At 37.9% G+C, this 25080-nt stretch overlaps 1 protein-coding gene across 2 annotated transcripts in view; it reads left to right on the forward strand.

The window, feature by feature from the left end:
* The first annotated feature begins 293 nt into the window (after window positions 1–293).
* PHF21A (PHD finger protein 21A) overlaps window positions 294–25080 on the forward strand; it is a 147472-nt gene continuing 122685 nt past the window's right edge. For both annotated transcript variants that reach the window (XM_081329270.1, XM_081329269.1), the window contains exon 1: window positions 294–719. The gene's annotated coding sequence lies outside the window, so the exon portion shown is untranslated. The remainder of the gene's footprint in view (window positions 720–25080) is intronic.

Consider the following 25080-nt stretch of genomic DNA (forward strand, 5'->3'; position numbering starts at 1 on the left):
CCTCCCTTCCTCCTTCATTCATAGGGAGATAAGGTGGGGAGGCCGGCCGAGGGGGAGGCCTCCGCCTCCTCCTCCTCCGCTTCGGTTCCCCAACCTCGGCTCCTTCTTCGCTTCGGAGAGCGGCCGAAGTAGCCGCGTTTGTGTGCGAGAGAGTTGTGTCGGGGGCGCGCGGGCAGCGAGGGAGTCAGGAGCGCGCGCGCCGCTGGCAGGCCAGGCAAAAGCAAAGCAAAGCAAAAAACGGAGGCCGGTGGCGGAGGGATTCAGGCGTGCGGGTGCTGCGGCCGGGCCGGGTGAATGGGATTGAAGAAGAGTTCAGCTTCTCGGCTTGTTTTTGTGTCACAGTTTCTCTTCTTCTGCGCCTCTTCTGCTTCGTTCCTTTCTTCCTGCCTGTCCCCTCCTCCTCTCTGCAGGAGGAGCCCCCCTGGGAAAGGGGAAGGAAAAGGACCCCTCAGAGGAGAGAGAGAGAAGAGAAAAGCAGGAGGAGGAGGAGGAGGAGGAGGGAGCAACCAACCAACCATCTTCCACTCCCAGCTTAGATTAAAGAAAGTGAGAGGAGGAGGAGAGAGAGGAGCCAAGAAGAGGGGGACAGGGAGGCCCAGAGGAGCAGCTGCACCGCCTTCTCCCTATGAAGAGGACTCCTTTCCCCTCAAAGAGAGGTCCTGCCAGGGGGACCCCAGCCAGACCACCTCGGCGGCAACATCACCACCACCACCAGCAGGGTGTAGTATCCCACCTTTTGGATATTCTCTTCTCCTCCTCCCCTCTTTTCCCTTTCTTTCTCTCCCCCCCTCTCGGCCCCCCCGGTCCTCTGTTGCCTGCCTCGGGAGTTTCGGGGGGGGGGAGCAGCGAAAAGGGTGGATGGGGTGGGTGCGCGCTGGGAGGAGGGAGTCCACCATGGAAGACTCCGGAGCCAACTTGGAGATGAGGAGCCACAACTTCAGGGTAATCCCTCCTCTCCTCTCCTCTCCCCCCCCCACCCACCCACCCGGAGGTATAGCGCCTAGGGATGCGGGAAGGGGGCATGTCCTTTCTCTGTCACCTGTGAGGATTGAAGTAAGTTTCTGTGAGAGGAGGAGGAGGAGGAGGAGGAGGAGGTGGTGGTGGTGGTGGTGGAGCGGGAGGGGTTAGGTGACACATTGGAGTGTGTGTCTGTGTGTGTGTGGGGGGGGGAGAGAAATGACACATTTGCAAAGAGAGGAAGGGAGAGGACGATTTCCCCCCCCTCTTCCCCAGGATGATCTTTTCTAGGCCGTTTTCTGTGGGGGGGTTCATTTTCTTCCCCGATGCTGCCGCCGAGGAAGTTTTATTACCTTGAAGATGCTCTTGCTTTGATGATCCAGGCTTCGTAGTAAAGCTGCTGCGGCGGCGATTTTTCCTCTCCTCCCTTCTCCTTCCCACCCCCCCCACCCCCCTTTGCCTTTAATTTGTCTTGGTAGCCCGAGTAGTGCTGGGAAAATTCCGTTTCTTCAGCAACTTGTTATTCTGAAGTCTCTCTTGCCCCCCTCACCCTGGGGCAGCCCATTTTGCATGGATACAAAGCTCAGTGCAAGGACACCTTTGGGATTTCACACTCCTGCTCTGGCACGTTTGCAGTGACTAGAGAGGTGTACCTTCTCTCTTCTCCCTTTCTTTTCCTGCCATTTCTCTGTTATTAGGTACAAAGAGTAGGGGTGTATGTGGGACTGCCATTTGGTCTGGTGGTTTTGTGCCTGTGTAGCTTGTTACTTTTCTATGTTTTTTTTCTCTTTGTTATTCCGAGCTTACTACAGATGGGATTCTGTCCCTCCCCCACTTTTACATGTCTGCAGTTCAGTTGTTAGTTTCAGGATTAAACAATTAATACTTTTTGTTATGAATAAAAAATGAATTGGATCAACACACTTAAACCAAGTGACAGAAAAATGAGGCTTTATGACCAGTATGCATTTATTTGTGATGCTTTTGGGATACTGTAATGAAGAGGTTTGCTGGTGACAAGGATGTTCTGAAAGGTGTGAGGATGTCATTCCATTTAAATTGCAGATTATAAGTCACATTTATGTAGAGAATAAATTGTTAGTAAAATTAGTGAAAACAACTCCCAGATAAATGTGTTGTTGCCATTTACTGTGTGATGTTTGCAATAAACTTCTCTAATCATTTGCACACTTTGATGAATTAATAAATTAGTGAAATCTTATGTTCTTGATTATAGTTTAGAGATCTTTGCTGTCGAGATTGGGTTTTATAGATGTATTTTCAGTAAGAATGTCTTAAAAAGTTAAGACTTTGTCATACAAAACATAGTATAAATATGGGGTAGGATATTCTAAACGTAATGATAAAGCTATGTGCTTTTCTATTGAATAACATTAGATTTGAAATTAGAAAACTTAGGCATGCAAATCAGAGTAAATTATTATTATAGTACAGTATTCAATAAAAGTGTAGTTCCAGCTCAGTGTTGAAATACTGTTACTCTGTAAGACTAAAGGGTAGCAGCAGCTTTAGGACAAGCGTTATTAACAATTTTGAAAATACATATATGATCCTGTAATATCGTAGGCCAGTATTTTGCCAAACATACAAATTTCTATTGTATTTTTGGAATTGCACCATTTTTTGAAATTAAAAGTCTGACATCAGAAGGTTTTATAGAAAGAGAATAAAAGTTTTAGGAACTCTTTTTCATAGACCTGCTTGCATTTTATTTATCATTTCCTTTGGCAGAACTTGTATGGTTTCACTTTCTAACTATTTCTTTCCTTTTTCCTTTTTTCTTTTCTAATGGCCTAAGTATAGTGACCACTACAATCTGAGTATATTAATGAATATTGAATGTTCTTTTCTTGTGGAAAGTAAGGTGAAATGGGATTGAAAGTTTCATTTACCATGCTGGTATTTAAGGGGAAACTGAAGTTAGCTGTCATAAACACCAGTGATCTTGCTAAAACGTGTGAGGAACTTTGCAAATCTCTAACTTTAAACTATAGTTTTTAAAAATACTTTTCACAAAATATTGTCTTACTGCATAAATGGATACTAAGAATTTTAAATAAAATCACCATTTATTTTTACACATTCTAAGAATTTCCTCACAATTCTGAATTCTTACTTTGGATTTGAGTAATGTAAGTGGGTAAGAAACTTTGGAAAGTATCTCTAAAATAATAATAAAAATACATTGTAGAAGCATAATTTTTCTTAAATGATAAATTCAGGTTTAACTTTTCAGATCTCTTCTACAATAGTGGCTGTAGTAGTTTAGAAAAATGAAAATAGTACATTTTTATGCTTCTTTTAAAAATGGGCCATTTGTGGGGGAGGGGGTTTGCAAGTTTTGTTCTTTTGATTTGTATAACAACTGCTAGAATTTAGGCTACTGGTCTAAGTTTGGGTATTTATGGGAAAATAAGGGGCAAAAGCTATCTTTACATTTCTCTGATATGCAGCATTGAAGATGTACTTTTTAAGCAGAATTGGGGTATGTTCTGTTTGACTACTTACATTTGATGGTCTTCAAAACTGATCAAATTGTTTACTTCCTTAAGGTTGTACTTCTATATAAAGTTTGGTTGGTCTTTTGAATAGACATGTTTTAAATGCAGGGAAACTGAGGCAGACTTTCTTCTGCCTTTTTGTTTATATTCTTTCAAAGTAAATATAATGAATTATTACATTTTATTACAGGGTGCAGAACACAATGCTTTTCCACTGCAAACACAAATGTATGTGATACTTGGTATCAATATAGGGACATGTTTTCAAGATCAGCTTACTGTAGACTGGTTAGACCTGACTCCCACTGGCCATGCCCCCTGGGATATTAAAACTGTTGAACTCCAATAAATTTGGAGCATCAGTTGAGTGAGACAGATTTAGACTATATTTGAAACAATGACTAAGCATGGAATCAGCTTATTTTCTCTTTCAGTGTGTTATTAAAATAAGTTATTTTGATATTGAAACACTTGAACATTTTTGGTACTTCATAAGTGTTCACTAATCGGCTTCAATATTTATTTCTTGTAAAAACAAAAATACTTAAATTTCAATAATTTTAATGTAACCCACCTCTTAAACTCATTTTAATTTTAGTGGGATCAGATCTAATTGCATGCTTAAAAATTAATTGAAATAATGCAACTTGAATATAAGTTTGGGTGGAGTTTTTTCTTTTTTTAGCTTATGGAAAAGTTTCATTGCACTTTTGGATCATATATTTCTTCTATTGTAGTAATAACATAATACTAAAGCAAAGTTTTACTGGGTTTTACTGTTTCATTTCACATTTATATGGAGGAAACAATTTTCTAAGAACTAGCACTCTAATTGTAAAGCACCTATAGAGTTTAAATTGGGGTGAATTTGTTCGGTATTTTTGGAATAGATTCAGCACTAAAATTTATTGTGAACTTAATTATTCAGGGTATTAATTTGCACAGTTTATTCTATTCCATATTAGTCCTAATTAAAAATTATTAAACTTTGTACTTAACTAGAAGTCTGTAGAAATCAGTGGGAATAATTTCTCAGTAAACGTATAGAATTGCAATATTGAAGTTGAAACTCATACAGTTAAAGATACATGTTTTCATTCTTTTCACTTTTAATGAATGATACCAGTGAGCAAACTTCCATGATAAATCAGCAATGTGATTTATAATCTTTGTGATATCTGAGCTAACTTAATAGAGAATCAGTAGTTAAGTCTTGGTTTCATCAGAATATTTTAACGTTTGGACATTTAAATTCATGGTGCTGTTATAAAAATTCAGCTGACTGTAATGTTATAATGGCCCTACATTGCTGTTTTACATGGTTCCTTGTAAATTTTGGATATGAATCAATTCTTTCTTACCTTTTGAATAGTTTGTCTTTTTAAAGAATGCATGGTGCAAAGAGAGATCACTGCTTCTTCAGTAGTTCAAGTTTCACATTTTGCATACAGTTGTTGAAGTTCAGAACTTGGACTAATATGGTCTGACATAAATTGATAATTTAAAGGATTAAGGAATTTTGGAGTAAAGATTTTTATTTATTTACATAATGCTGTTTAATGTTCCCTACTTTTGTAGACTGTAGGTGGTAGCCATCATAGCATTAGTTCCACAGAAAAGCCATGTTTTGAGAGGAGGTTTTTTGTTTTTTTTTTGAAGGCCAGAAAGTTAGGTTCATTCCATAACACAGGAGACAATCACAGTATAGGGAACTTTGGGGGTTCTTTTTGTGAGAATCTATGGGATAGGTTGAGAGAGGTGGTCCTGAAAGTCCATTAATTGCAAAGAGAAATTGATTAATTTGTCTCTGGCTGAAAGTATTTTGTGAATGATATATTTTAAGTTATGTAGATATTTAGAGAGTGATATGTTTGCAGATAATTGTGTACGTGGAAGGAACATGTTGACCAGAAATATGTCAGAGAATGAAGAAATTCCCAAGTTATTTTCTTATTGCTTTGGATGTTAGATTGGGCACCATAACTGGCTTCTTTACTATTAAACTTATAAGTATTGTAGATTTTATTTATCTTTATTTTATTTATGTTTGTTATTGCTCACAAATATTTTAATAAATATTTCAAGAATTAAACTTGTCTTAATTTGTTTATAGATCCATGGATGTTTGAAAAGATGATCACAAACAATTCCTACAATAGCTATGGTATTTAAACATCCTCTGGTTGTTAATTTGTGTTATTCATGGGGAATCTTTTAAGAAGAAAAACCTCTTTGCTGTGTTTTTGCAAGTTCTTTTGTAAATTCTTTTGCAAGTGGTTTCTGAGAATTACACTCTCATTTCATTTGATGTCATATTTTTATCTTCTTTCAATTCTTGTAGTGTTTTTTATGGGACATTATATTGTATTTTTTCTATGTAAGTTGCTAGATTTGTTTTTGATACTGGCAACATAAAAATGCTTAATGAATAAATATGAAGTGAACTTTTTAATATTTATCCTTATTATATGTTCTGAAAAGTTAATCTTGCATTACTTCTTTAAAAGTAAAACCTGGGAAATGACTTAATGTTAAGGCTTCAAACTTTTAAAGGAACTTGAGATCTATATAGAAATAATTGCATTTATAAACCTTATTTATATTTAGAAAAGATAAAGCTTAATCGTTACATTATATTATTGATCAAATTTTGAAAGTTTTTTTAAATGCAAGGCAGTTATTTAACACATTAATGCCATGATTTTGTATAGGCTGTTTATAGGAAATTCAACTTTGAAAATGTGAGGTGTGGCCTCCTATTTAATACTTTACCTCATTACCTTCTACAAACAACTCTGGCAGTGTTTGTCTAAAACCAGAATTCATCTCATGATGGAAATGAAAGGTGGGAATTTTAGGATTATAGTATGTAGTATATTCAAGTTACTCAGAGTGGACAGTAAAGTGTGCATTTACGCAAAGGCGTCACTGGTTGGAAACGTATTCCATACAGACTCTATTTTAGTTACTTAGGACAAATCCAATATTTTATCAGTCTAGACCAGGGGTGTCAAACTGCTGGCCCACGGACCGGATGCGTCACAACAAAACCATGCCCACCCCATTGCCGGCAATGGGGAAAAAGCTCCGATACGTTGTGCGATGTCACGTGACGTCGCGAGTTTGACACCCCTGGTCTAGACAATAATAGATGCAGTATTTGTTTTCAACAATGTATATATGCAGTCCAGAGGAATGCACTAGCCTCCTTGCCAGTGTGTTCCCCAAATCTTCTCTATAAGATAAAAGACACTAGCAAATGTAGAATGGGCTTGGGAAATGTATATGGAGCAAAGGGATATGGAATTCTGCTTAGTTCTTATTGATTGGGATCCATAGTGACTTTTGTATTGCTTATTAACACAGCTTACATCTAATTTGCTGCAAGATGTTAACCATTACTACCTTCCCATTTCACTTCTAAATGTTACACTTCTGTCTTTTGATGGTAGAACAAGCAATGCATAGCAACTGAGGGAAGTTTAATTTCTACCCTTTCAGTGGAATAAAATAGTTCTCACCATGAAAATAAAAATGGGTTTTAAAACTCTCTTGTTGCACTGAATAGGAAAACAGTGAGAAAAGATTAAATGTGTAAGTGATAAAATGAAAAATTATGAGACCTAAACATTTTGATCACTCTTTTTGACTGGCGATAGGGCTATATTTTTTTTTAAAAATCACCAACCCTCACATAAACTGAAAATATGCTGTGTGTTTTGTTTTTTGACTGCATATGGAACACAAACTGTCAGTACTTGAAGAGAAGGAGCACTAGCAGAAAGGCATTGATTCATTCTTTTCCCCTCCTGCTGTGTATCCTAGTATTGTTAACCATGGCTATTTGAAGACAATATATTTGGATGCAGAATCATAGTTGATCTCTTCAGTCAATTAGCCATCCAAGCTTAAGGATCTTTTAAACCCAAACTTCTGAGTAATCCCAATATTTTTCTGATAAACTGACTTATAGTAGCCATGGCAACAGCTGTCTTGGCTTTTTATGGACAGTTCTGTTGCTGCATCTGCAGGCTTCATCAATACTTCTGCTGCCTACAGAGGAAAGTGCAATTGAATGTCTCCCTTATACTTTTAACAACTTTGCATATTATACTGTTGCGATATACTATTATGTACTTCCCATGTTCCAAAACTTTATAGACTGTTCTTTTTGCCAAATAATTGTTTAGATGCTGGAGTTTAAGTGTTGCCACTTGTAATGAAATGCTGTGACAACTGTGTCATGCTTTTGAACATAAATTGTTCCTAGGTTCTTCACTACAACTAAGGAGGTTATTTTAAATAGATACGTTTAAGATGTTATCTTAAAGAAATTATTTAAAGAACTTCCCTTAAACTTCATAGTAAATACTTCAAGATGATTTTTTGTTAAAGAAAATACAGGTTTGTATTTAACATTTGTTGAAGGAAATTTTTTTAAGCAAATGGGTTTTTAGCATTGGAGCAATTTCAGATACATGTTTAAGTGATGTAATTGATATGTTTATCAAAACACTTTAAATTGAAGAAATTTCTGTCCTAATAAATGGAAATCAGATTTTGCATGTTACATGATTTTTATTTAATGAACAAACTTAAAAGTATACACTACTGATTTTTTATAATAAACTATATAGTACTGATAAAAGTACCTTAGAAATTCATCAGTGGTAATATATCATTATATAATTTAATATAAGGATACTACAATATAAGTAATATATCAGTTGAAATATTTGATGAAACAGTCAAAGGATAGTTGCTGTGCTAAAAGGTTTATTTTCATAAATATATAAGTCTACTTAGAAATTATTTATATGGGAATATTTTATATTTTAGGACATGAAAACTTTGATTTAGAGCAGCATATAGGATTGAGTGTATAAACTTCTGAATTTATTAGCAATTAGTATGTTGATTTTTAAATGTAGTTCCTTTCCATACAGCTCCCTAATTGACTCTTAAGTGGTATTCTTAGAATTTTATTCATCAAATAGACACAGGTTTAGATGATTTGTCTTCTTTTTGCTATCTTCATCTCAAATTTGGAGCAGATTAAGCTGGATGTAAGGAGAGGAAAACAAATGGACATCTGACTGCATCCACATGTCATATGGACTGTATTCTCTGGCATGTAGTCATTATGTTGTGAAATATTTTAAAATAATTGCATTTTAAAAATAGAAAATTCCAGAATGTAGTTGTTTATGATCTACTTTTCATTTAGTAAATGTGATAAAAGTAGCAGTGATCAAAATTTATGCCAGCTAAACTAATTTTAATTATAATTACTTAGTACTGTTTGGAAAAGACAGTGTCTGTTTGAGCTAATTCATATTTGACATACAAGATTGATTTGGTGGTGTATCATCTACAGTCATGGCTGAAATTGTTGGCACCCCAGAAATTTTTCCAGAAAATCAAGTATTTCTCACAGAAAGGTATTGCAGGAACACATGTTTTGCTATACACAGGTTTATTCCCTTTGTGTGTATTGGAACATAACAAAAAAGGGAGGAAAAAAAGCAAATCAGACATAATATCAAACAAAACTCCAAAAATGGGCTGGACAAAATTATTGGCACCGTTAATTTAATATTTGGTTGCACACCCTTTGGAAAAAATAACAAATCAGTCGCTTCCTATAACCATCAATAAGCTTCTTACACCTCTCACCCGGAATTTTGGACCACTCTTCCTTTGCAAACTGCTCCAGGTCTCTCTTATTGGAAGGGCGCCTTTTCCCAACAGCAATTTTAAGATCTCTCCACAGGTGTTCAATGGGATTCAGATCTGGACTCATTGCTGGCCTCTTCAGAACTCTCCAGTGCTTTCTTGCCATCCATTTCTGGGTGCTTTTTGATGTATGTTTGGGGTCATTGTCCTGCTGGAAGACCCAAGATCTCAGACGCAAACCCAGCTTTCTGACACTGGGCTCTACAGTGCGACCCAAAATCCTTTGGTAATCCTCAGATTTCATGATGCCTTGCACACATTCAAGGCACCCAGTGCCAGAGGCAGCAAAACAACCCCAAAACATCATTGAACCTCCACCATATTTCACTGTAGGTACAGTGTTCTTTTCTTTGTAGGCCTCATTTCGTTTTCGGTAAACAGTAGAATGATGTGCTTTACCAATGATGTGCTTTATCTTGGTCTCATCTGTCCACAAGACGTTTTCCCGGACGGATTTTGGCTTACTCAAGTACATTTTGGCAAACTTTAATCTTGCTTTTTTATGTCTCTGTGTCAGCAGTGGGGTCCTCCTGGGTCTCCTGCCATAGCGTTTCATTTCATTTAAATGTCAACGGATAGTTCGCGCTGACACTGATGCTCCCTGAGCCTGCAGGACAGCTTGCATTCCTTTGGAACTTGTTTGGGGCTGCTTATCCACCATCCGGACTATCCTGCGTTGCAACCTTTCATCAATTTTTCTCTTCTGTCCACGACCAGGGAGATTAGCTACAGTGCCATGGGTTACAAACTTCTTGATAATGTTGCGCACTGTGGACAAAGGCAAATCTAGATCTCTAAAGATTGACTTGTAACCTTGAGATTGTTGATATTTGTCCACAATTTTGGTTCTCAAAATCCTCAGACAGTTCTCTTCTCCTCTTTTCTGTTGTCCATGCTTAGTGTGGCACACACAGACACACAATGCAAAGACTAAGTGAACTTCTCTCCTTTTTATCTGCTTTCAGGTGTGATTTTTATATTGCCCACACCTGTTACTTGCCCCAGGTTAGTTTAAAGGAGCATCACATGCTTGAAACAATCTTATTTATCCACAATTTTGAAAGGTTGCCAATAATTTTGTCCAGCCCATTTTTGGAGTTTTGTTTGACATTATGTCCAATTTGCTTTTTTTCCTCCCTTTTTTGTTGTGTTCCAATACACACAAAGGGAATAAACCTGTGTATAGCAAAACATGTGTTCTTGCAATACTTTTCTGTGAGAAATACTTGATTTTCTGGAAAAATTTCTGGGGTGCCAACAATTTCGGCCATGACTGTATATAAATATGGTTGAAGGCGAGCCCTTGCACCCCTAAATGTACGTGTGCATGTGAATTTGGGAACACTGAAATTTGAGAATCAGCCTTTTACTTACTTTGATTTTTGCTCCAGATAGTTATAAAGTTTGCTAAAAATGTGTACAAAAAAAGCTGCAAATTGAAAGGTAGGAATTTGGGAGTCATTTTCATGGATCTCCGGTTTGGCCATAAAACAAGTCACATTGTTCTACTGGCATGTCACTACCTTCACTATTTATGTGGAAACTAAGCATTTCAAATTGTAAAATGCTTTAACTCAGACATGTCAAACGTATCGAGACTGTTTTGCCATTACTGGCAATGTAGTGGGCGCGGCTTCTGTGTGACGCATCCGGCCTGTGGGCCAGCAGTTTGACACCCCTGCTTTAACTAATAGAGTTCTACTCAGAATAAAATGTGAAACCCTGAGGACCTCTCTCCCTTGAAGATGCAAATCTCTCAATCAAGATTGGAGGGCTGCTGTGGTGGTAGGGTAACTTTAATTGTTATGGGTACTTCTGAATACTCTTTAATTATAGTTAACTTAATTAACTGGCCTTAGTTCTCCCTTTTCATACAAGCAGTTATGTTATAATGTACAGAAAACTACATGAACTGCCTAAGCAGTTACGGAATTTTTGTTCAGTTTTATCCACTAATTAAATTGTTGAATTCTCATTGTCTGCGTTGTTTGAAGAATCTACCCATACAAATTTTGGATTAAAAATGTGTTGATTTATATGCTTGATTCTGGACATATACACAACACTTGTCGTTGGAGTATTCTTATATTATTGATCCTTCATTTAGCTTGACTTTAGTGATGGCGGGTATGGTATGTAGATAATTCCATACTTATACATACAAACAGAGATAAAACATGTTTCGGATATAAAAGAGATTCACATGAAAAGATCTGTGACCATATTTAGCTTCTATAGATAAGGAGGTGACACAGATTCTTGACCTATCTCTAACAGTATGATGGAGTTAATACTCTCATCTATCACAAATGACTGGATGTTTAAACTTGCTTTATTGATACAGAAAGTTTCTATTCTATAAAAGTAAAATTGCGTTATATGGAAACTTTAATGTACTTCGTATCAGTGCACTGTTATTTCAATACCAGCAAAACTAACTATAGTTTAACTTTTAATTATTCAGTTACGAAATAATGGACAAAATAAAATATATTTTCATATTTCTCTGTCTAGAAATATATGCTGATATTTAGTTGGCAGAAAAACACTTCCAGCTTTTTGTAACCCTTATGGTTAATGCCTTTTAATATTTGAAAATAGCCTCTTTAACTTTTCTCCTTTATATATGCGGCCAACCCTCTTTTGCTTTCTAGGCTTTTCCTCTAACACATATGGCTCTCCACTTGAACTCTTAAAAACACTATATTTGAGAATGCTGTGAAGTAAAAAAGAATGCAGACTTTTAACGGGTCTTAAAAGTTAAAACCCACATATTTATAGTACCACAGATAATAGCGCCTATACATCTATAGAATAAATGTGATTTTTATGCTTACAGCTACTCTTTGTTTAGCAATTGCCCTGTTTAACAGCCATTCACAGTTGCAAGGATTGGTCATAGAGTTATTTTTTCAATACTGTATTTATGACTTTTGCAGATCAGTAAAGCAGAGGAAAGTTCAAGGTCATAAGATAGTCGCAATTTAATTTAGGGACCACTTCACTTAACCACTTTCACTGTTGCCGATCCTAATTGTGGTAACTGGTTGAGGACTATCTGTATTTTCTCTGCCTATCTCTATATTTTTATTTTACTATTTGTTGAACATGTAATTCTTGACATACAACCACTTCATTTAGTGACTATTTGATGTTCAGCAGCATTGAAAAAAGTGACTTATGATTATTTTTCACACTTGATTGCAGCATCCCTGTGGTCACATGATCAAAATTCAGATTCTTGACAACTGGCATGTATTTTATGACAGTTGCAGTATCATGTGATCACCTTTTGTGACCTTTTGGCAAACAAAGTCAATGGAAAAGCCAGATTCACTGTTACTAACTTAACAACTGAAATGATTCATTTAAAACTGTGGCAACAAAAGTTGTAAATGGGGAAAAATTAATGACTGTCTTACTAGCAATGGAAATTTTGGTATTAAGTTGAGGACTATTTTTACATTGGAATTTCTTTTATGAACTATGGCCAAGAAATATAATAAAATAATAAATTTTATTTCTAGGAACGCTTACACTGTCATTTTTGGCTTAATCATAAATTAATACCTAATTCATTTTTGGATTAACCATAAATTAATACTTAATCTCATTTTTGGCTTAATCATAAATTAAAACCTAAACTATGGTTGATTTTCTGAATATATAGCAAACAATCATGGATTGGACCAGACATGGAAGATATTTGAATTTTAAGTTCCCAATAGCTTCATCTAGTATGGCTATTGGTGATTGTATACTGGGTATGATTGTTCAGAGCTGGAATGCAAAATGTTTTGAACTGAATTAGTTCAAGTGCAAAACACCCAGTTTGAATTCAAAATGGGCTGTTTCAAACATTTTGGAGCTCTTTGGGTGCAGAACGCATCTTGCATTCAAAATAGGCATTTTGATCTGGAAAAACCTCCCCAAGTAATCAAGACATATTACTTTGCCCCTCATACAAATGAGTTGTATCTCATTTGAAATAGGTTACTTTGAATTTTCTGTATTCAAAAGTTTTGCGCGTCACTAGTTCAGAGACCCCTTCCTACTGGTTTAAATGTGTAATGTTTAGTTTCTTTCCTTACTGGTTTTTAGTTCATATTGCAGAATAATAATTGGACAATTTAATTTAATTTAATTTATTAATATTTCTATACCGCCCTTCTCCCGAAGGACTCAGGGCGGTGTACAGGGCAAGAATAAAACACAGAAATTACAAAAGATAAAAGCTAATTAAATACATGCCCAATTAAATACAGTTAATACATACTAAAAACCCCAATAAAAATAATAAAAACCCCACCAATCCCCCCTCAGGCCAGGCCGGCTTGCTCGAACAAGTATGTTTTCAGATCGCGGCGAAAGGAGCGAAGATCGGGCGCCGTCCGGAGCTCAACCGGTAACTGGTTCCATAGCTCCGGGGCGCCCACAGAGAAGGATCTCCCCCTGGGGGCCACCAGTCGACATTCTCTGACCGGTGGCACCCTGAGGAGGCCCTCTCTGTGGGAACGCACAGGGCGGAGGGAAGTAGACGCCGGCAGCAGGTGTTCCCTAAGGTACTCCGGACCCCTGCCATGTAGGGCTTTAAACACCATTACTAGTACCTTGAATCTCACCCGGAAGACAACTGGTAACCAATGCAGCTCACGGAGCAGAGGTGTGACATGGGAGTATCGGGAGACTCCCAACACAACTCTCGCGGCTGCGTTCTGTACCAGTTGGAGCCTCCGGGTGGTCCTCAAGGGAAGCCCCATGTAGAGAGCGTTGCAGTAGTCTAGACGAGAGGTCACGAGCGCGTGAGTGACCGTGCATAAATCATCCCGGCTTAGATAGGGCCGCAACTGGCGCACCAGGCGAACCTGGGCGAAAGCCCCCCTAGTCACAGCCACAATGTGATCTTCCAAGGTGAGCCGTGAATCTAGGAGGACTCCCAAGTTGCGAGTCCTATCTACGGGGGGTAATAATTCACCCCCCATAGAAAGAGATGGAATATCCGAATAGACCCGGGATGAAGGTATGCAAAGCCACTCGGTCTTGTCGGGGTTGAGTTGAAGTCTGTTCCTCCCCATCCAGACCCGAACCGCCTCCAGGCAACGGGACATCACGTTGAGGGCATCACTGGGGTGGTTTGGGGTCGAAAGAAAAAGCTGGGTATCATCAGCATACTGATGATACCCAACTCCAAAGCCACGAATGATCTCACCCAGCGGTTTCATGTAGATGTTGAACAGGAGAGGTGAGAGAACCGACCCCTGAGGAACTCCACAAACGAGAGACCTCGCGGTCGACCTCTGCCCTCCTGTCAACACCGACTGCAAGCGTCCCTGGAGATAGGAGGAGAACCACTGTAAGACCGTGCCTCCCACTCCCAATCCCCTGAGACGCCGCAGCAGGATACCATGGTCGATGGTATCGAAAGCCGCTGAGAGGTCTAATAGGACTAGAACAGAGGAATGACCCCTGTCCCGAGCCCTCCAGAGATCATTCACCAGCGCGACCAATGCCGTCTCCATGCTGTGCCCGGGCCTGAAACCCGATTGGTACGGGTCTAGATAATCCGCTTCATCCAGGACCAAAGGGAGCTGATGCGCCACCACACTCTCAACAACCTTCGCAAGAAAGCGAAGGTTGGAGACCGGACGAAAGTTGTTCAATACAGCTGGGTCCAAGGCAGCCAGGAAGGGCACGGGTCCAATAAACAGGTGGTGGAGCTCAGCCTCCCCATAATCCTGTCCACTTCCTCCGGAGTCACAGAATCAAACTCCTCCCAGGTGATATCGACAAGACCGCCCGTGTCCTGATCGTCAGACTCTGCCCAGTCAGAGTCCAGACCGGTCCGAATCCGAGTGATTTTGTCTGACAGATAATGGTTAAACTCCTTGGCACGACCCTGCAAGGGTTCCTCCCTCACCTCTTGATTAAGGAGGGAGCGAGTCACCCTAAACAGGGCGGCCGGGCGATTATCTGCGGACGCGATAAGGGTAGCGAAATGATTAGACCTCGCCACCCTTATCGCAGCGAGATAAGACCTAATATAGGTTCTTAGTCGCAATCGGTGGGATTCGGATCGGCTGGACCTCCAACCGCTCTCTAGGCCCCGTCTCCGACGCTTCATCTCCCGGAGCTCCGCGGAGAACCATGGAGCTCGACGGGATCTGCATCGGGTCAGGGGCCGCAAGGGTACAACTCGGTCAAGAGCCTCAGTGGCTGCCCTTTCCCAGGCTTCCACTAAGGCATCTGCCGAGCTGTGAGTGGGGGAGGCAGGTGGGGACCCCAGCGCTGCCTGGAACCTCTCGGGATCCATTAAGCGTCTGGGGCGGTACCATCTAACTGGTTCCACACACCCACGGCGGGGGGTAGCAAAACGGAAGACCAGCCGCAGGAGATGATGATCGGTCCATGACAGGGGCATAATAATTGGGGAGCCCCCACCAAGATCATCTAACCACCGACCAGATAGGAAAACTAGGTCAAGGGTGTGGCCTCCCTCATGAGTCGGTCCTGAAATTACTTGCGTCAGGTCCATGGCCGTCATGGAAGCCATGAACTCCCGAGCCAACTCAGATGATCCTCCCAGAGATGGTAGATTGAAGTCCCCCAAAACTATAAGTTTCGGGAACTCAACCACCAACCCAGAGAGGACATCGAGAAGCTCAGGCAGGGCTGCTGCTGCGTGACTAGGCGAAAGGTACACCAGCAGCAAGCCCAACTGCGCACCAGGGCCGCATCTCAAAAAGAGAGACTCACACCCGACTATCTGCGGAACGGTGGCCTCCTGCGGACACAAGGTCTCCCTCATAACAACGGCCACTCCCCCACCCCTACCCTGAGCCCGAGGCCGGTGTAGCACCCGGAAACCTGGTGGGCAAAGATCAGCCAGAGGAATACCGCCCTCTGGGCCCAACCAAGTCTCCGTGATGCAAGCCAGGTCCGCCTGCTCACACTCGACCAAGTCACGGACGAGAGGAGCTTTATGTTCAATAAAGGCATTATGTTCAATGCAGGCATTGAACTAAACTTGAGATGAAAGATTTTTTCTTCATTTTCTGTGCACTTTTGCTTATACAATATTATAGTTTTATTTTTAGAATCTTTGAGGAAAGCGGTTTATAAAGGCCACTTTATAAATGTGTAGCAAAAGTTATAGTTTAATATTTTTCAATATCAATGATAATTATGTTAATGTTATGTGTAAAATATGTATAAAATAGTTTATTAATGGATATAGAATTTTGCTTAGCTTATAGAGGGTTCACATTGAGAAATAATTGTTTTTCATCTGAGTAACATAGTGAACACTGTGATTCCTGGATCACATTTGGTGTGATATATTCCTTGCTATGTATGTATTTATATTAAGTCAACATAAAGCTTCATGTTTCAGAATAACATTTTTTTAAGGTTTCTTTTTTTAGTGTATATTATATTGGCTGTTTCAAAGATTGTTTAAGTAAAAGCCCAGAGGTGTAAAATGAAGTAAATGTGGCAAAAAGGAAGAAAAAGCTTAACAGATAGCTTAACTAACTAAAATTAATCCAATTGTTAAGCTAATTGTTAAATTTATTTATTTTATTTATTTATTTTATTGGATTTGTATACCGCCCTATTCCCGTAGTACTCAGGGCGGTTTACAGGGCAGTTAAAACCATGAATACAAAAAATTAAAAACAAATAAAACAAATTAAATTCAAGCCCCAAGAGTAAATCTAAAACCCAGTTAAATTAACAACCCCACAGTCTGGACCAAACAGATCAAAGAGCCAAGTTTTCAGGTCCCGGCGAAATGAGCGAAGGTCGGGGGCAGTCCTAAGTTGTGTTGCATACATACTGTGGCATCTCGCTTTTAAGATAGAGAGATTTTTCAAAAGTAGATAATAAATTAATATCTATTCCTTAAAATCAGGGTGTAACTTTCTGATTATGTGAAATTACCTTCCTTACTCTAGGCTCAATAAAACCAAGCTCTTCATTAGATTCAAATTCCGTGTTTTAGAAATACAATTCAATCTCGCATTAAGATCCTTATATATAATATTTCTTCCCAAGAATATATTAATATGTGTAGTAACTTGTAAGTCAAACCAAATCTATAACAGAATAAGACCAAATCATATGGGCTAAAGAGCCTTCACATTCCTTGCATTGCCAACATAAATAATCTAGTTTCCATTCCTTTTTAAATAGTTGTTGAAGGCTCCAACACAAATTACAAGTTTTATGAGGAATTTATTTCTTTTTTTAAATCATAAGAAATTTATTTTTAAACTTAGACCAGTGGTTCTCAACCTGTTGTCACAGGGGGTCTGCAAAGACTTGAAATGTTATGATTTAAATCTTGAGTTAAGTCTTGGTGGTCTGGGGCTACAAAAAGTATTTAAAGTGGGTCTGTGGTGAAGAAAAGGCTGAGAACCACTGCCCTAGAGCATTGGTTTTCCAAAATTGAACATTCCATTCATCATTCCAGAGTTGAAATATATAAATAATATTAATTTTCAATCTACTTTTTAATGTTTTATAAAATTTAATTACGGATTTTCAAGTGCTTGTATTTGTTGAGTAAGCTAAAATTGCAACCACCTTGGAGGATATAAAATATCTGAACCAACTATTTGGTTAATATATATTGTCAAGCATATATTACAGGTAGATCAAACTCAAAATGCAATCTTTTGAAACATTTGAAAATCAACTGACTTAAAGTATTAAATATTTAGTCCAATCATTCCAATCAAACATCTTCCCTGCTATTTTCAAATTTAAGTTATACCACATATAAACTTCTTGTACAATTGCTTACCATTTAATAACTAGTTATGACTATCATAGTCTTAATCAGAAAGTTTTCAAATTGGGAATCAAAGATTTCAGTTTAACATAACTGAACCTTAAAACTTCAAGGATTTCAAAGATGTTACATGCTTGGGCTGTAAACGGGACCAAAGGGGAGTTAGTCTTATTTTTAAAAAGAAGATAAAAACAGAATGATAACATTGAAAATCTTTTTAAAAACATGTTTGTTTATTCTTTAATCATGAAAGAACATACAAAACAAAGAAAGAAAAAAGAGAAAAAAACAGACTAACAAAACCCCCAGATATGAAATATATATAACCTTAAACATAAGAAAAAATCCACTCCAGCTAAAAGCTGAAAGATAGATACATCAAAAATCTAATTGATTTTTCTCACATAGCAGTTCTATAAATAGTTATAAACTTTCCTATCTATGTTTAACAAAAATGCTGTATTACATAAACAAATATCTCTGATGTGGAAATCTAATTGTCTAATAATTGAATCAACCCAATATAGGTGTGTGTGTGTGTGTGTATTTGTGTGTGTGTGTGTGTGTGTGTGTGTGTGAGAGAGAGAGAGAGAGAGAGAGAGAGAGAGAGAGAGAGAGAGAGAGAGAGAGAGAGAGAGAGAGAACAGGTTATCCTAAAGGTAAAAGATATCATTGAAAGTCTGATAGGATAAAATCATCATCGTCATCATCATCCATCATCATCCTACCACAATTTAGCTAAAGAAATTCTAAGGGCTTTAGTGTGCTATACATTTTTTCTCAGCTATTTATATAAAATACCTAATGGGAATTATCATTGGAATCCCTTTAAGATATACATTAATCTCAATGTAATATAACTTACTGCAGAGATATATACCGGTAGTTGAATAAAACAAAGTAATAGTAATATATTACTATATTAAAGGAAACTCTTAATTGTTGTCATCAATAGTAAATATACTGGGAACTGTATTATTTTATCTTAGCATAAATTATGATCTTAAATGATTCTGTGAAAAACCTCATGACTTAAAAAGTCATGTTTTCTGAGAGATCCATTCATGCTGTTGTGATTAGCATATGAGCAAAAAGTTGGATTTAAAATAATAAACTGCTGAACTATTGAACTATTATGGTATGTTAGGTATATTATAGTATAATATATATCTATAGGTATATAAGTTTGGTATGGATTTTTTTCCAATGTATATAGCTTGGTAGCCATGTGTGTTTATGTATTGTATTTTGGGATCCAAAGAGTTTTCAGTGCAGGTAACTCCCTTGATGTCTTTGCCAGATTGCCACTCCATTAGACTGTTTGTATTTTTTGTTTACTTATTTTGAAAAAATATTTTGATTTTTAAAACTGGGAAGCTGGTAGGATGCATAATCTCTATTTCTAATAATACCCTGAGTTCCATAAATCTACTTATCTAGAAAAATAACAAGATAAGCAGGATAGTAGGCAGTATCCAGAAGAAAAGTCTGTGTGTGAATGAGCAAGCTCCTTTATCAGCTACTTTATAAGGTTACTTGTGTATGCTCAAAATTTGAAATTAAATATTTTTAGAAAATGTGAGACTCTCTGTTCTATATGGTCCATCATCACCTGACCTTGTATTTCAACTGTCTTGTTACTTGTTATAATACTTATTTTTAGGAAGCTAGCTATTTTGAAATAGCATAAGAAGTAATAATAGAAAAAGAAGTAATGCTGAATATATTGGTCTTCCTCAATCTGCTGTCCTACTGTACAGGTGTAGCTGGTTGTATTTTCCATTACTGCTAGTCAGTATGACCATATTGAACACACATTATGAAAGTTAAAACCCAAGATACGTGATAGTTGCCTTATGAAGGAAGATTGTCATTTTTTTTATTAGGAGGGCAAAGTGCTTGTCTAAATAGTAATGTGGGAATTTGGATTTTTCTTCATGGGCAGCATGCAAGATGACTTTATAGTTATATTCTGGTTAATATACTCTTTTTCTAAGTAAATCTGCCATGTTTAAAAAACATTTATGGATCCCAAAAATTAATTCTGAATTTTGAGTTTGAGAAGAAGGGGACTCTGGTGGAAAGAAAAGTGGAAGATAGATTTACCTCTGCAATTGTAAAACAGTAATTGGGTGACACAGACTTTCTCGCATTAAAGAGGTGCTTAATTCTTAATAATTCTTGGCCTTTATTTCATCTGTATAAAACTGTTTGATAATTCAGATGTAGTTGCAATGAAATCTCCACAATTTGTTTTCTCAAGTATAGCCATCTTGAGATCTGTTGAAAATAATTTGTTATTTTTTACAGTGTGAAATAATTTATTTTTGCTATAGAGTAGTAACATGGCTGCTCCGGGATGGCCAAGAAGAAACTGGATTAGTATTTTTATATAATGTATGCTTTATAATCTGAACCCCTAGTCACATGAGAGATGAAAAGTACCATAAACTGTAAAATTAATTAATTTGCAGTTATGAAGTAAATGAATAATCAGGAAGCTAAGTGAAAGAAAATTCCATCCAAGTATTACAACAAACAGTCTAGGAACAAAGCACTCTTTGAGACATATGTAGTATTTTGTGTGCTTTCAATATTATTATATTCAAGTCAGATTCTTTTCATTGGCATTTGCACTAATTTAGGATTTTTTTGTTTATATTTATTAGCTGAATTCACACATCATGCCGAGCCATGTTTAATTTTCTAGTAGTTAGTTGAATAAGCCTTAGTGCCTTGCTTCACACATTACTGAAGTATAAAGTGTTGGATTGATACATGTCATAAAGCCAAAATCAATTACATTATGACTTTGTACAATGTGTGAATCTGCTGTTCAGTCAACACTGTAGCTAAGAGGAACACTTCTTTCATTGAATAAATTTTAAAAGAGAACAAGTAGGCTATTGTCCAGTTATTAGAACTAATGATAAAAAATTAAGTCACTTTTTGGAAAATAGTCCAAATGTAGAAAGTTCTGAGTGTTGTTTAATTTCTTAAAAAGTTGTAGGCTGGGTTAGGGTTAAAGGGGTGTTGCCTCCATCTAAAATTAAACAGCAATAATACAATTTGTCAAAATCTTGTTTGTGTTTAATAAGGAAGAATCTTGTATAAGTGTAGTGATGGTATAGCTGTTTGAGACAATCTATAGAGAATAGAGGTGATCACAAAAAGAAGGAAACAAAAATAGTGTATCAAAGAGTTGACTCTTGAATGAAAGAGATATAATCTTGTCAGGTCTAGCAGCCAAAATATTACTCAGAACTACAGTCGAAAAATGAAGTCTCATTATCTTTAACAATGTCAGTGAAGAGAACTCATATCTAATGATAGCTTTGTAGAGAAGGTTCTGATAGCTCAGCAGGTTTGTTGTGTTTCAGTGTGCATTCCTTGTATATAGGAAGCTATATTTTACTTGTTTGACAGTTTAGCCTAAAGAACTTAACTAGCTTAATATCCCCTGAATTTATGGAAGATATTTAAATTTTATAGTTCTGTAGTTTGAAGTTGCTTTATTTTTTCTTCTTTCTTAAATATTCTTCTGTGTTCTGTATAACAAAAAGTCCAATTAGAAAATAACACAAATATTTACTAGAGAAATTATTTGCTCAATCTACAAAAAAATTATTTGACCCAGAAATTTAAAATTAATTGAGGTAGTCCTAAATTAATGATGGCAAATTATGACCAGAATGGCCATGGCTAACATAGCAGAGAATATCTGTAGCTCAGGGTTGAAATTGGGATCCTTGATGCTCTCTGAGCTTGGTTGTTTTCTTGTAGATTTTTTCCATTATCCAACTAGGTAACATCAGTGCTAGAAGGGAATGGGGTTTGTTCTCTATTTATATACAAATGGCTTGCCCTGTCTATGTTGGTCAGAGTGTGCTTGGTTCCTTGGTTAAGCTGTTGTTTATTGTTAGAAAGTTTGCCTGAGTTGGTATTTCCTTGATTAGGTGTTGTTTACAACTTGGTTGTTGTTATAGTTGTTAGACTTGGTGATAACCCGAGGGGTCCTTGATGCTCTCTGAGCTTGCTTGTTTTGTTGCAGATGTTTCATTACTCTAACTAGGTAACATCATCAGTGCTAGTAAGGAGTGCTGTTTGCTGTCAGTTTATATTCTGGTGTCTTGCCTGCGGGTGTGGGGGGTCTTAGGGATTCGTTGGTTGGACTGTTTACTAGTGGCTCTTTGGCAATTTTGGCAGTTTGGTGTTAATCTGCTTATCTGGGTATTGATTGCAGGCAAGGTGTTTTGGTCTTTTTGTTTTCTATTTTTACTTTTGATTATCTCTTCTGAATAGTACGTAGATGTTGTTTTTCTCTATGTGTCTGTTGATGGCTGACTTGTGTAAATGCCATGCTTCCAGGAATTCTCTAACATTTTTCGACTTTGTTTGGTCTATGATGCTTACAGTTTCCCAGTTGAAACCATGGTAAGTCTGTCCATTTGTTGTGCAGTTAACGAGTTTCCATCATAACTTCTGAATGCTAGTATCACAGAGGATTTCCAGCCAGATGACCATTAATGTCCGAATTTGAAATCTGTGTATCTGAAGGAAATTCTACAGTGGACACTGCGGTGGGGGAGGGAGAGGGATGGTTCCACATAAGTGACAGGTGAGTGCGCGCAGATCCGTTTACAGAAACACGCGCTTGCCTTCTGTTTCTGCAGCCTGGTTCTAAATGGGCCATGACCCAGTAGTGAATAGTTGGGGACCCTTGCTCTATGGTAATTAGGGAAATTTGACTTAATTTAAGTCTCTAACTGTGATTAATTAACATTTAAAAATGCAGTTTAATACAATCAAAAGTTAAATAGAAATTGCATGCAAAAAGTTAAAAGCAGTGTCATCCAAAAATTGACTTTGAAGGGAAGAAATGGCTCTGCAAAAAGTGGAGCTGATTACCACAGCGGAATGAAGAGCCAGTGAGTTAACAGGTTCTTTGATAATTCATCTCTGGTTAAGGAGAGGCCTTGAGATCACCCACAAGTATTCCAGACAGCTGAGCCTTGGATTTGGAGTCCTGGGAAATGAGGGAAAAACCTCACTCGAGCTATGGTCGTTGCTTTTCTAATCATTTTTATAATAATAATAATAATTAATAATAATAATAATAATAACAACAATAATAATAACAATAATAATGATGATGATGATGATGATGATGATGATGTTGGAAGGGACTTGGAGGTCTTCTAGTCCAATCCCCTACTCAGGTAGGAAACCTGTACCATTTCAGACAAATGGTTGTCCAGTCTCTTCTTAAAAACGTCCAGTGTTGGAGCATTCACAACTTCTGGAGGCAGATTGTTCCACTGATTACCGGTAATTGTTCTAACTGTCAGGAAATTTCTCCTTAGTAATTGCTTTTGAGTTACTAGGAACCTTTGGATTAACAGGTTTCATAGCACTGGGTGAGTTTCCTTCAATTCTTTATGAAAACTTCATTACAAGTTTAAAAAGTTTTTTTTAAAAATGATGTGTGTGTGTGTCTAATCAGCAAAATAGTGATTGAAATTTTGATTTTAGAAAGTTACAACAGATTAAGGGTATATATAAATTTGAAATAAGATTTTGGAATTATCAAAAATCCTTCACATGGGAAAATGTTTTTGTTTTAAATTTTGTTTTTTAAACATAGTAACTGTCATGGTTTCTACTAATTAAACCACATAAAGCAGAACTCCAAGGCTTGAGGTTTCCTCAAAGCACATGTTTATTGGATAAATAATATCAGCACAGTCAAAAGTGAAACCAACTCTGAAGTTTCCCAAGAGATTCAAAGTAATGAAAACACTCCCCTACCCTCTACAATGCAAAAAATCATGCTACCCAATAAAATTTTAATCTTAAGTATTTGGTCGGGAGGTAGACCTTCTCCTATATGAAACAGCCTCTGTGGAGATCACCTCTTATCTACCTGCTCCTTATAAATGTTTGTGGCTTTTTCCAAAGCTTGTTTAACATTTGCCCAAGCTGTCTGCCGTGTGTTTACCCATTCATTTACTGTCTCTGAGGAGGGGGGCTTCTGAGGATACTCTGGCATGGGCACAAATTCCCTGCCTGTTGTTACTTTAAAGGGGGTAAGACCAGTACTGCTGTGCACAGTATTGTTGTATGCCACTTCAGGAAAAGGTAGTAGTTCATTTGCTGATAGTTAATATAACATCTCAAGTATTGCTCAACCATTGCGTTCGCTTGTTCAGCGCCTCCATTCGTACTCGGATGAAAAGCTGAGCTGAGCCCCTGGGTGGACCGAATCAGTTTTATGAATTGCCGCCAAAACTTTGCAGTAAACTGGAGCCCCTGATCTGATCTGATTCTTCTTGGAGCTCCGTGGAGCTGGTAGATATGCTTCAAGAACAGTTTCACTAGTTTCTGAGTGGAGGGGAGACCAGGACAGGCTATAACAGACATGTCAAACACAAGGCTCGGGGGGGCCGGATCCGGCCCACCAAGTGGTTTCATGTGTCCTGCAAAGCCATCCTGGAAACAGTGAGGGAACAGCTCCCACTGCCTTGGCCTTGGCTCAGAGACCCTCCTTCTGCCAGAGACCATCAGATCTGTCCCACTCCTGCCCAGGCCCCCATAGGCACCCTTGATGCAAACGATGTAGAGCTGGCCATGCCCACCCAGTAGGCCATACCGCACTCTAGCCATGCCCACCCAGTAGGCCACGCCCACCCTGGCCATACCCACCTGGCCCCCTGAGGGCAACCGCAATGCTGATGCGGCCCTCAATGAAATTGAGTTTGATACCCCTGGGCTATAAAGTGAGCCTGTTTTGAAAAAAGGTTGATGACAGTCCAAATCACAGTGTTCCCACTATTTTCAGGGAGTTTGACAATAAAATGCACTGCAATTTCTTCCCACAGCTGGGATGGTTCCATTACTTGTTGTAACAGTCCAAGGGGTCTTCCGGGTCTTTTCTTCATAGCGGCACAAATTGCATAGCTTTTAACATACTTTTCAATGTCCTTTTTCATTCCAGGCCACCAGAACTGCCTTCTTACTAAATGCAAAGTTTTTAAGAATCCAAAATGACCGGCTTGCTTAGCATTGTGGCTCCGT

This window comes from Vipera berus, assembly GCF_964194415.1.
Source record: "Vipera berus genome assembly, chromosome: 1".
In the NCBI taxonomy this organism is placed as follows: Eukaryota; Metazoa; Chordata; class Lepidosauria; order Squamata; family Viperidae; genus Vipera; species Vipera berus.